This window comes from Magnolia sinica, chromosome 3 (genome assembly GCF_029962835.1).
Source record: "Magnolia sinica isolate HGM2019 chromosome 3, MsV1, whole genome shotgun sequence".
In the NCBI taxonomy this organism is placed as follows: Eukaryota; Viridiplantae; Streptophyta; class Magnoliopsida; order Magnoliales; family Magnoliaceae; genus Magnolia; species Magnolia sinica.
The window spans coordinates 85,700,966-85,713,481 of NC_080575.1; the positions used below are offsets into that span (position 1 = coordinate 85,700,966).

A 12,516-nucleotide genomic window follows, 5' to 3' on the forward strand; every position below is an offset into this window, starting at 1 on the left:
CTTTGGAGCTTGAAATCTTCTAAATTTAAATTCTCAAAAATGGCTGGAGGATTCCGCCTCTTTACAACAAATGCTTGGTTAAAGGCAATTTGACCCCTTTACTTGGTTCAATGCACATCATGCACTATGGTACATGGCATACACACACTTCATGTGGGGGCCACTGTAATGTCTATGATAAATCTACTTCATCCTTGGAGGCCCCACTTAGAGGTCCTGGCCCAGTTTGGGCCGAAGGTGAGGCCCAGGTGGGCCACATCACACCTTTCGAGGCTTTATCTGGCCCATACATCGCGACTCAATGGTCAGATGGGCTTGAGATTTTGTTGTGATGGTTGAACGGGGATTTGAGAGGTTTCAAGTGCCTGGTTGGCCACTAATTGATCCTCGAGTGTTGATAATAAGTTTACTGTGCCAGTATGGGTGACCTATAATGTCTTCAACTTGAAGTGTTCATTTAAACTTACCCTCTTGACTGATGTAGGGTCCATTTTAGCTCCTAGACACCGTGATGGGTGGCTTCAATGTTGATTGAAAGTCCCATCCTGCACGTTGTTAAGTTTAGGTCGCTTAGTTAATCAATCTCGATTTTCATAACGCGGGTTTAAGAGGTAACACTAGTGTACCGGAGGTATTGAGTGTTACAGCTGTCCCAAACACGTACTTTGTACGTCTGATAGTCCTACTTAAGGTAGGATCCACTTTAGTTTCAATATTTGGCAGACAGGACATTCCTGCCTCGAGTCTGAGAGACTCTGGGCCCACCAGGGCCACCAAAGAGAGGGTTTTTCAAACTCAAATCACCACCAACATAGGAAATTGATCCTTGTTGAGGGTCAAATATTACATATTAGACCCCAGTTATTGCATGATTTTACGAACATGATACTGTTTAACATCCTATTTTAATCATGTTTGTGTTGCAAGGTGAATTTAGGAACTTGGACTGAAAAAGGGTACTAAAGGTATGAATTTAATGCTAAAAAATCACCAAGGCAAAGGATGGATCCCAGGGGACCAAGATCGAAGAATTTACACACCAAAGATCTGAGAAAATCAAGTGATTGAAGTAAAAAAGGGCCTGAAAGTCATCCTGAATGCAAGATCATAGGGTTCCCACCATCCGTTTGGCTTGAAACTTTATATCTGGCCTGAGGACCCTAAATTAACCATACACGTCGAAATTCAGCCCTTGGATCCTTGTGAAAGTGGCCCAACGAACAGATCAATCCATAAATCACTGATCTAGGGCCCACCTAATATCTGGATATGCTTTAATTTTGGTCTCAACCCCTCAAATTAGATGAAAAAATGGATGGATGGAGCGGATTTCTCACAAACATCACGATGGACCCCACATGCGACATGCGTGTATATAACACATGCGCACGCGAACCGCACAGAACCCTAGCCTTGGTCAAAGTCGGGCTGACCTGACTCTTCTTGCTAGCGGACAAACCTGTGTTGTCAGGCCCCAAACCCAAAAATCAGGCTCATAAAATTTCTGATTGCCGAATCCGGTGCCGACAGCCTCCATAGTACCCTATTCTCTGCTTGCAGCGCCCATACGCCAGATTCCCATCCAGGGATCCTACAAGGAGGAATTTCCAATCGTACATTTGTCTCATAAGAAACATAACCACAAGTTTACCCAAATCACAAAGGCAACATCATCATCACATATCCACTAATTTAAACATTTGAGTACAATGCTGAAAGGGAAATACATATATCGAAAATCAAAGCACCAGAAGTCCGCTGCATGCTCCAAGCTTAACGCTGCTGCGGCCTAACACCACCTACACGCATCTATCGTGCATAAGCTTATAGAAAGCTTAGAGGGTGGTGAAAGTGTGTGCGTAAGATAAGTGCCAAGTATTCAATACAATGCCATGAATCATACAATATCAAAAATACTGGCAAGATCATGAATCACATGATATCAAAGTAAGCGAAAATATACTGGTAAGTCCACGAGTCATACAATATTAGAATATGCAATGCGGGTCGGCTATGCAAATGCGGAATCATAGAGAACCAAATATCAGATGCCGATGATGTAATGCAATATACAAATCTTGATGAGTCCATGAACACCGTTAACTGTATCTAGGCCATATAAATGCAGAAACATGGCAACCCAAAATGCTAAATGCCGTGGATGCAATGCAATATGCGGTGCAAATGAAATGAACAAGTTGGAGTGAAGTCGCGATGATAGTACGTAGTATCGCAGGCTATGGGGTCCATCACAAGGGAATTCTATCTAAACTAGTCCCATACCTAAATTTGGATAGTTAGACACAATGTGGTAAACTCCTGATCTCAGGTTGGTCGCACGCCCCAATCGAAATCCTGACCATTTCGAAGGTACACGTAACAAATAGTTGCGCACCACCAGCCCAAGTGGATAGTGAATGAATGAATGAATGCATATGCAACTCCTGCTCAATAAGTCCACATATCAGTACTGTTCCTCTCTAGAAAATCACCGGGGTCTAGTACACTCCAAACCAGATTGCTGCCCCATCGCGTGCAATAAGGTGAGTGGAAGAGACCTCACTATCGGCTTGCCAATATCGGGCCTGACTCGTCGATAGCGGACCCATTCCTCGAGCTAGTCAAACTCAGCCTAGCTTTGCCCCCTCCTGTCGGGCAGGTAAGGCCGCACCCCCTTCCAACTGATCACGACACAGTGGGAGACGCGGCCTAACGGTATATGACCCTCATACGCTCATGTATCCATTCGGTTTAGACATTGGAGCAACCTTTGGAACCGAAAGGGTTCTGGGACTTTCATCCAAGGATATCTATAACACCCTATGTAGAATAGATTTTCGGTGTCCCATCTGGCCATCCATGATATGCCTGTGGAGTCTACGGTCCTGATGTCGCTAGGGCGTATGGTAATCATAATCATACAATGCGAGATGCATGAGTCATAGTCCAATCATGCATCAATCCTGCACATACCATACGCTCATGTGGGGTAACTCCGCTTATCAGGGAGTCCCATGAACAACCTACCCTATGGCATATGCAATGACCAATCATATCTCATAACAAACATACAGATGATGCGTATGGGCATATATCATGATGCTATGCTGTCACATACTCATAATCGGTATTAATAATTAACCTATTAAAGGGCCTGAGGGAAGGTCACAATGAGGACGTTTAACCATCATTGCCCATCAATGTGGACATTTAACCAACATTGCTCCCAAGGAGTGGCCCACATAAAGCCAAACATAAAGTGGGCCCATAGTCTCACATAAGGGCCTAATATACATCATGCTGGGCCATAAATACATCACATCGGGCCTCATTAACGGCCATAATTTGCATCAAGGTGGGCCCCATACAATCTCAATAGGCCACATACAATCACAATGGGCCACATACAAGTCTCAATGGGCCACCTACAATCACAATGGGCCACATACAATCATAATGGGCCAGGTACAGATCTCAATGGGCCACCTACAAATCTCAATGGGCCACATACAATCATAATGGGCCACATACAATCTTAATGGGCTTTACACAAGGGTCTCATACCTTAAGCAGGTCGCATTGCATGGGCCTTATACATCACATCGGGCCTCATCATATGGGCCTCATATACAACACATCGGGCCGCATCACATGGGCCTAAAATACATCACTATAGGCTGCTCACATGGGCCTAATACAAAACACTATGGGCCGCTCAGATGGGCCTACTACACCTCACTATGGGCCGCATCACATGGGCCTAATACACATCACTATGTGCCGCATCACATGGGCCTAATACACAACACTATGGGCCGCTCAATGGGCCTACTACACGTCACTATGGGCCACATCACATGGGCTTAATACATAACACTATGAGCCACTCACATGGGCCTAATACACATCATTATGGGCCACGTCACATGGGCCAAATACACAATAGGTGGGCCGCTCACATGGGCCTAATACACATCACTATGAGCTGCTCACGTGAGCCTACTACACAACACTATAGGCCACTCACATGGGCCTACTACACCTCACTATGGGCCTCATCACATGGGCCTAATACACTTCACTATGGGCCGCATCACATTGGCCAAATACACAACAGGTGGGCCGCATCTCACAGGTCTAATATACATCGCAATGGGCTGCTCACACGGGCCTTACACATCAAGTGGGCCACATTACATGGGCTGCACCAATGGGCTGCATAGATACACAATACATGCATCACGGCAGACCGCAAAAATGGATAGCGTGGTGTAAAAACACATATTGCAGGGGAAGGGGTCCCACCAGTATAAATGGATGGACGATGGGATACAAAACATACAACATGGTGCCTCCCACACGCACACTGTCTAGGGACGGACGGTGTGGATATAAAACATATACATTATAGTGGGGGCCACACCATCTGGACAGATGACAGAGTGGATATACAATTCATACACCAAGGTGGGTCCCATTTCACACGTACAACAAGTGTGGAATGGCCCCACATGAGCTGAAAATAGATGGACGGTGTGTGTGCAACACATACATCATTATGGGAGCCACGGACTTTGGTGTAGATGGACCACAATATCAAGGTGGCCCCACATGGACGACATGGACGATGCAATACATGTATCACAGTGGGTCCCACACATGTGGCCCACCAGAGTTTTGAATCTGCCTCATGTCCATCTAGACGTGAGGATATAGAATGCGTACATCAAGGTAGGTCCCATCCCACACGTGTAGCATGTGTGGGGTGGGCCCCACACACCAGCCAAATGGATGAGAGCATAGATATAACACGTACCTCGTGCTGGACCACAGCACCTGTTGACGTCTGTTCAGTCAGATGGGTTGGAGGCGGTCCCCATCAAATGAACAGTTGAGATGAAACACATCTGATGGTAGGACCATCAGATCTTGTTGACGTCATGACACCAACTAAATAGCTGGTGTACAGTACTCCAGCCAATCCACTCGTAGCAGGTGGGTCCTAAAGAGATGGATGGCATGGACATACAATACATACATCAACGGTGGTTTACCACTGTTCACATGGATGGAATTTGGACGGTGGGTGGATGTTTTGGATATAACACATACCTGTGATCAGACCCACAGATATACGGTTTGGGTACAACAGGTACATCATGGTGGAATCCCACCGTCCCAACATGGACAGTACGGATCAAACTCATACGGTGGGTCCCACAAAAATCTGGTGACATCTCACCAGCAGCTATATAGCTGGTGTGAGATGCACCAGCCATTCAGCTCAACGCAGGTGGGTCCCCACGTGGGGCCCACCACAATATAAAGTATAATATATATATATATATATATATAAAAGAAACCTGCCAATTGTCAATACAGCAGCTAGTGCTGTTGGCCGTCCATCAAATGGACGGCCCACAATCAAAACCAATACAAAGGTGGGTCTACATGTGTGGGACCCACCAAATATACATATGTGTGTGTGTGTGTATATATATATATATATATATATGTATGTATGTATATATATTATAATATAATATAATATTATATATATAATCCAGCCTAGCACCCAGCGTCCTGGACGGACGGCCTGGATGAAAGGCACATACATCGAGTAGGTCACACCGTCCAGGATGCTGGACGATGTGGATAAAATCACATGCATCACGGTGGCAGCTGTACACCGTCCAATCACTCCAGCACCGTCTAGATCATTTGGACGGTGTGGATGGGACAAATACAACATGGTGTGGCCCACATAACTTGGTGGCATCAACACATCAAGGTGGGCCGTGAATGGACGATTTGGATGAAACCCACGTAATTTGCTGGCATCAATACAGCAGGTACACCAACCAATCTACTTTCTATAACATTTCACGTTCTGGGTACAACACATCTTTAAGGTGGGCCCCACGTATTGATCAAGCTGATATTTGCATTTTTACTCCATATAAGGATGCTGGATGTCCGTCGAATGGACGAACGACCTGGATGAGGGACGTACGCCAGGTGGGGTCCACGTGGGTGGATAGCATGGATAAAATACATACATCATAATGGGTCCACGATCAGTGTGGATCTAGTGGGCCACGCCCATCACAAGAGAGAGAGAGAGAGAGAGAGAGAGAGAGAGAGAGAGAGAGAGATAAAGGTCGGTGAGAAGGGGAGGGACCCCGCCACTATGGGCCCTCCTATACAATGCATACATCAAGATGGGTCCCACCATATGTGGGCCCTTAAATCATCAAAATCAATAAATAAAATCACCCACCTTTGATCTTCTTGGACTTCTTCTTCCACCTATGCGTCCTAGAGCTCCATGGAATGCATTTCAACGGTCGAGATGGGGCTGGGATGATGGAGATATGAGGTAGGAAGGTGGGCCACACCTAGCTCTCTCATGAAGCTTGGATGTGGATTGCTTGGGAGATGGGTTTGAGAAATGAGAGAGAGAGGGTTGTAAGAGAGAGAGAGATGGGTGAGGGATGGTGAGTGATAGATGGGTGTACTTGATGGGTGGAGAGAGAGAGAGAGAGAGTTGACTTTAGGGGTTGCTTGGGGATGGGTGTTTGTACTTGACATGATGGGATGGAGTGCTTGACATTTGATGTGATTGATGGGACAATTTCTTAGGATTGCAACACGTGGCATTTTTCTTCAACTGAACGTGGGCCCACATCTTCTGACTTGGGTATCGCCTCGGCGCATAATACGCGGCGTCGGAACTGCGATGATGGCGCGGTCGCTAGGGTACAAGTCTCGGGTCGAGCCGACTATGGAATATAGGATACAACTCAGGATCGCGCACAATTGCTATCTACTCGTCGCGGGTCACCGAAATTCGACCGGGAGGACTGTGGAAGCCTACGGAACAGTATGGTTTAGGATTTAGGCCTCACATATGTTCGTTGGGATGCATCAGTGGGCTATCCCCATCATCCCAATGGACGATCTGGACCGTCCATTCGATCTAGGATGTGGGACTGACCGTACCCATGTTGATTTCTTAGTCCCATGCACGTGTACACACGTAGATCACTGTAAAACGCAGGATGAATGGCGGGAAGATTTGATACAATGAGCCGCACCAAACTCGACCAAAATCACCCCCTTCCAACTGAAATCACGCTAGGAATCCAATGGATGAGGTCTATTTCTCCAAAAACATCACTGTGGGGCCCACCGAACACTTCAACGCAAGAACTTTCGCATGGCATGCGTCCGAAAAAACTGGATCTTCAAGGCTGTTCCGCGATCTTGGCTGGGATCGGATAGACGATCCCAACAGTTCAAATCACTCCCAAGGTGGGCTGACCAGGGCCAAGAAGCCTGAATGGCTCGGATCCCGCAATTGGAACGTCCACCGTCCCGAAAACCAGGCCGAACGCAAGGTTTCTTGCGGCTTTCATTACACACGCTGCTGTGCTGCGTAAAGAAAGTTTCCGCAAGAGTTTTCTCCACTGACTGCACATGGTTATAAAAGGGAGAGAGAAAGAGAGTGGAGAGGCATCTTGGACGTGAAGAGAAGAACGTAGAAAGAGGAGAGAAACGACGTGGACGACGACGACTTTATTAACTTCCCTCCTTCCTTTCCTTCTTACTTTGTTTATAGCTTTCCTTTAAGAGATTCTAGTTCATCATGTCTATGATGAGCTAAACCTCTTAGCTAGGGCTAAGAGGGGAAGCTTGTAGCATGATGGGAAGTTTTCCTTATGCCTTTGATTCATGTTTAAGTTGAACTAATTTTGATTCTCGTTTGATTATAAGGAATGTTAATAGTTTTTAATGGTTTATTATGACTTAAATTACAATGGATATGCGGTAGCTCTGAGCATGTCCTTTTCACTATTATGGTTGTGACTTGGGAACCCTGTTGTTCACCATCATCTCATGGACATGGTTGGATGATGGAACCCTTCCTAACGTTCAAAACCCTTTTAGATTGGTTGTGGATTGGCTAAATTCTATTGTTTGCTTTGTCTCATGGGCATGGTTTTGTGATGGAATCAATTCTAATTCTCATACCTCTTATCTCTTGAAAACTAGATCAAAGGAAGTTCAGATTTGGTTTTGAATGTTATATCTTCCAGCTGGATGAAGATGAGACTCTAAATCCAGTTGTGTTCATGAATCAAGCATAGATCTTCCTGATATCTACAAGTGGACCCTTGGCACCCTAGTTTCCCACCTTTGAATTTTACAAGTTTTAGTTAAAGTTATTCATTATTATTCCGTTAAATTCCTCTGATTTAGATTACATCTTCTTTGAGTTCTAGTTCTAGTTCTAGTTACTTTCAAATTACGTACAAGGTTCAGTCCCTATGGATTCGACCTCGGTCTTACCAAGATTATTACTACATCACAACCCTATACTTGGGGTGGTGAACAAGTTTTTGGCGCTGTTGCCGGGAATTGACGGTTGCATTTTTCTGAGATTAGTTAGTTTTGGAATTAGGTTAAGATTAGGGTTTTTCTAGTTTTTAATTCTAGGTTTCGGTTTTTCTATTTGATTTCTAGAAACTAACCTAGCTTTTTTGTTTTACAGGACCCTAATATAGGCTTTTTAAATTGGTAATCTCTTTCTAATTTTTCTATTTTTCTATTTTTATGATTAGGGTTTTATTTTCTATGTTTAGAAACTTTCTATTTTCCTTTTTTTAGGAATCTTCCCTTCTTAGAAACTAGTTTACTTTCTATTTTAGGAACTTTCTAATTTTAGACTTTCTATTTTTAGAAACTGACTTGTTTTGTTTTGTTTTGCAGGTTTTTTAGGAACTTCTAATTTGGAAACTTCTTTCCAACTCTTTTCTCTTTATTTCTAGATTTTTATTTCATTTCTTTCTTTTAGGTTTAGGTTTAGAATCTGAATTGAGGGCTGCGAGTGTTTCATGCCCAAGTGGGTCCATGACAACGCTCGACGTCTCTTGACTGAAGGAGGATTGGTTGAGGGGTTGACTATCCATCACAGGACTAGACATCGCTCGAGATCCCCAGAATTAATTGATGTTAAGGCTGTAAATCAATTGGCCAATCAACCAGAAGGACTACCTTAACCTAGGGTTGGAGAAGTCCAGGAAGAGAATGAGGTGCATCAAGCACCCCCGCCTCGTACTTTACGAGATTATTTACAACTGGCGGGGGTGAGCACGCCCTCATGCATGGTTTTTCTAGAGAATACGGGACATGTGGATATCAAGCCAGGGGTGATTCAACTCCTTCCTAAATTTCATGGGCTTGAATATGAAAGTCCATATCTACACTTGAAAGAGTTTGATGAGATTATAACTACTTTATATTTTCCTAACGTGTTTGAGGACATGGTCAGGTTGAAACTCTTTCTCTTTTCTTTGAAATAAAAAAGCTAAGACGTGGTTACATTCACTACGTCTTCGATCTATTGGCACATGGAATGACATGATAAGGGAGTTCATAAAGAAATTTTTTCCACATCATAAATGAACACCCATAGAATGTCAATCATGAACTTCACCCAAAAGGAAGATGAAACATTCTTCCAATGTTGGGAGCGGTTCAAGGATCTTGTCAGTTCATTCCCACAACATGGTTTTGAAATGTGGCGCATTACACACTTTTTCTATGATAGTCTGACATCTTTCATGTGTTAATTGGTCGAGATAATGTGTAATGGGGAATTCATGAATAAAAATGTCGATGATGTGTGGGATTACTTAGACAGACTTGCTGAAAATGTACAATCATGGGACACTTACCCAAAATCAAGCACCACTTTTAGGCTGACTCAATCTAAGGAGAGGGGTAGAATGTATCTCCTGAAAGAGGACGGTGATATTAATTCTAAAGTGACTAATCTCATAAGAAAATTTAAAGCCATGAAATTAAAGAAGGATAAGCTTAATGTCAATATGCTTATAATGCCCTATACAGGGAGAGTTGTAAGATTACTGTCAAACTTAAACTTCAAAAAGAGAAATTTCTGAAATTAAAAGAGGAATTTAAAAATGCAATTTTAGAAAAGTCTCATATTTTTGAGTGTTTAGAAAAAATAAAATGTGATTTGGATTTCAAAACATCAGAACTTGAAAAATTAAGATTAGAGAATGAGAAACTAAAAAATGAAGTATCTTTCCTCTTAATTTCAAAGGATACATGGAGATATGCCCAGGAGACCTTAAACTTGAAAAGTTATTAACCGCATCTAGAACATGTGGAGATAGATCGGGTCTAGGCTATGATAAATACATGCCTCTTAAAAATAAGAGTACTTCTCTAATATTTGTTAAAGGAGAATCCTCTAACTCAAAAGGAAAGGACTTGAAACAAAATAATCATAACAACTCTAGAAATCTAAAGACTTTTCAAGCATCTAAAGTCAATTATAATAATATCAGCTTTAGAAAACAATCTTATAATCCTTTAGCTAAAAAAATTATGGACTAACTCAAGGAGCTTCTCAAATCTAACTCTAATATTAAGATTAACAATAATTATAAGCGAAGAAAACCCAACAGTGCTCCAAAACCCAAAACTATGATGAAATGGGTTCCTAAGGTTACTTGTTTGGTTGCACACACCGCCTTCAAGGCTTCGAGTCAATCAAAGTGGTACCTAGATAGTGGTTGCTCAAGACACATGACAAGTGACAGAGATTTGTTCACTAATACAAAGAAATAACTGATGGTTTAGTCACTTTTGGTGATGGAAGCAACTGTAAGATAATTGACCAAGGTACGGTTCATATCTCTAACCTTCCTCCTTTTGAAAATGTTTTATTCGTAGAAGGCCTTAAGCACAATCTTTTAAGCATATCTCAAATCTGCGATAATAAGCATGGTGTAAAATTCACTAATCAAGGATGCAAGATCTCAAATGAGAAAGGTTGTGTGATATAAAATGGTCGTAGGACGTCTGAGAATTGCTATATCGTAAGTGAATTTTGCTCATCTAAAGTATCTTGTTACATAGTCCAAACCAATGATAGTGAATTATGGCACAAGCGCCTTGGACATGTAAACTATCAGAATTTGTATAGATTGAGCAAAGCTGATCTAATTAGGGGTCTACTCAAATTGAAGAAAATAGATAAAATATGTGGCGCATGTCAAATTGGAAAACAAATAAGGAGTAGTCACAAGAAAGTGAACTCCACCACATCCAAACCTCTTGAACTCCTTCACATGGATCTAGTAGGACCAACCAGAATGGAGAGTAGAGGTGGTAAAAAGTACTTCTTGGTAATTGTTGATGAATTTACCAGATTTACTTGGGTTGTATTGATTATGAGAGAAAAATTTGAAACTCTCGATGAAGTTAAAAGAATACTTAAGCATATTCAAGCAGAAAAAGAAATGAATGTAATCAAGATCCGAAGCGATCATGGATCGGAATTCAAAAATAGCAATTTTGAGAAGTTCTGTAGCTATCATGGTATATTGCATGAGTTTTCTGCTCCTAAGATGCCTCAACAAAATGGGGTTGTTGAAAGGAAGAACAGAGTGCTACAAGAGATAGCCAATATAATGTTAAATAGCATGAAGTTGCCTAAGAATTTATGGGCTGAAGTTGTTAATACTACATGCTATATAATAAACTGTGTTTATATCAGAAAATCAAAAGATAAAACGGCTTATGAATTATGGTTTAATAAGAAACCCACTGTAAAAGACTTTCAAATTTTTGAAAGTAAGTATTATATTTTACGAGACTGGAAAAATTTAGGGAAGTTCAACATTAAAAGTGACGAAGGGATTTTCCTAGGTTATGCCTTGAACAGTCGGGCATACCATGTTCTCAACAAGAGAACTGGTGTCAATCAGGAGTCTATAAATGTGGTTAATGATGATCACCTGAACACACCAATATCGAGTTCAGAAGATGATGAAGTCAATACATTTGATAAACCTAACTCCTGATCTTGTCAAACCAACTCTAAACTACGATCAGTTAAAGATCATCCTACTGATCAAATCCTAGGCAATCCTCTCACTGGTGTATGTACTCGAAGACAACTTTAAAACATATGCAATTATGCATGTTTTACTTTCCAAATTGAACTAGCCAACATAAAAGAGGCACTTGCTGATGAAAATTGGATAGTTACCATGCAAGATAAACTAAATTAATTTGTTAGAAATAATGTATGGTATTTGGTTCCAAGACCATCTAATAAACATATTATAGGAACCAAGTGGATTTTTAAAAATAAATCTGACAAATTAGGAAACATAATAAGAAATAAGGCTTGACTGGTTGTACAAGGATACACTCAAATAGAAGGAGTCGACTATAATGAAACCTTTGCTCCAGTAGCTCGTCTTGAATCCATCAGATTGTTCATATCCATTGCATGTTTTAGAAAGTTTAAAATCTATCAAATGGATGTGAAAAGTGCTTTCTTAAATGGTGATCTACATGAAGAAGTGTACGTTGAACAACCTAAGGGTTTTGAGGACCCTAAATATTCTGATCATGTGTATCGCCTTAAAAAGGCACTTTATGGTTTGAAATAAGCTTCCATGGCATGGTACG

The 12,516-nt window shown here is 41.9% G+C and overlaps 1 non-coding gene across 1 annotated transcript; it reads right to left on the bottom strand.

The window, feature by feature from the left end:
• Positions 1-9,470: 9,470 nt before the first annotated feature.
• On the bottom strand, positions 9,471-9,577 carry LOC131241840 (small nucleolar RNA R71). Its single transcript, XR_009169408.1, has one exon. It is a non-coding gene; the product is annotated as a small nucleolar RNA R71 (small nucleolar RNA).
• Between the last annotated feature and the right edge of the window lie 2,939 nt (positions 9,578-12,516).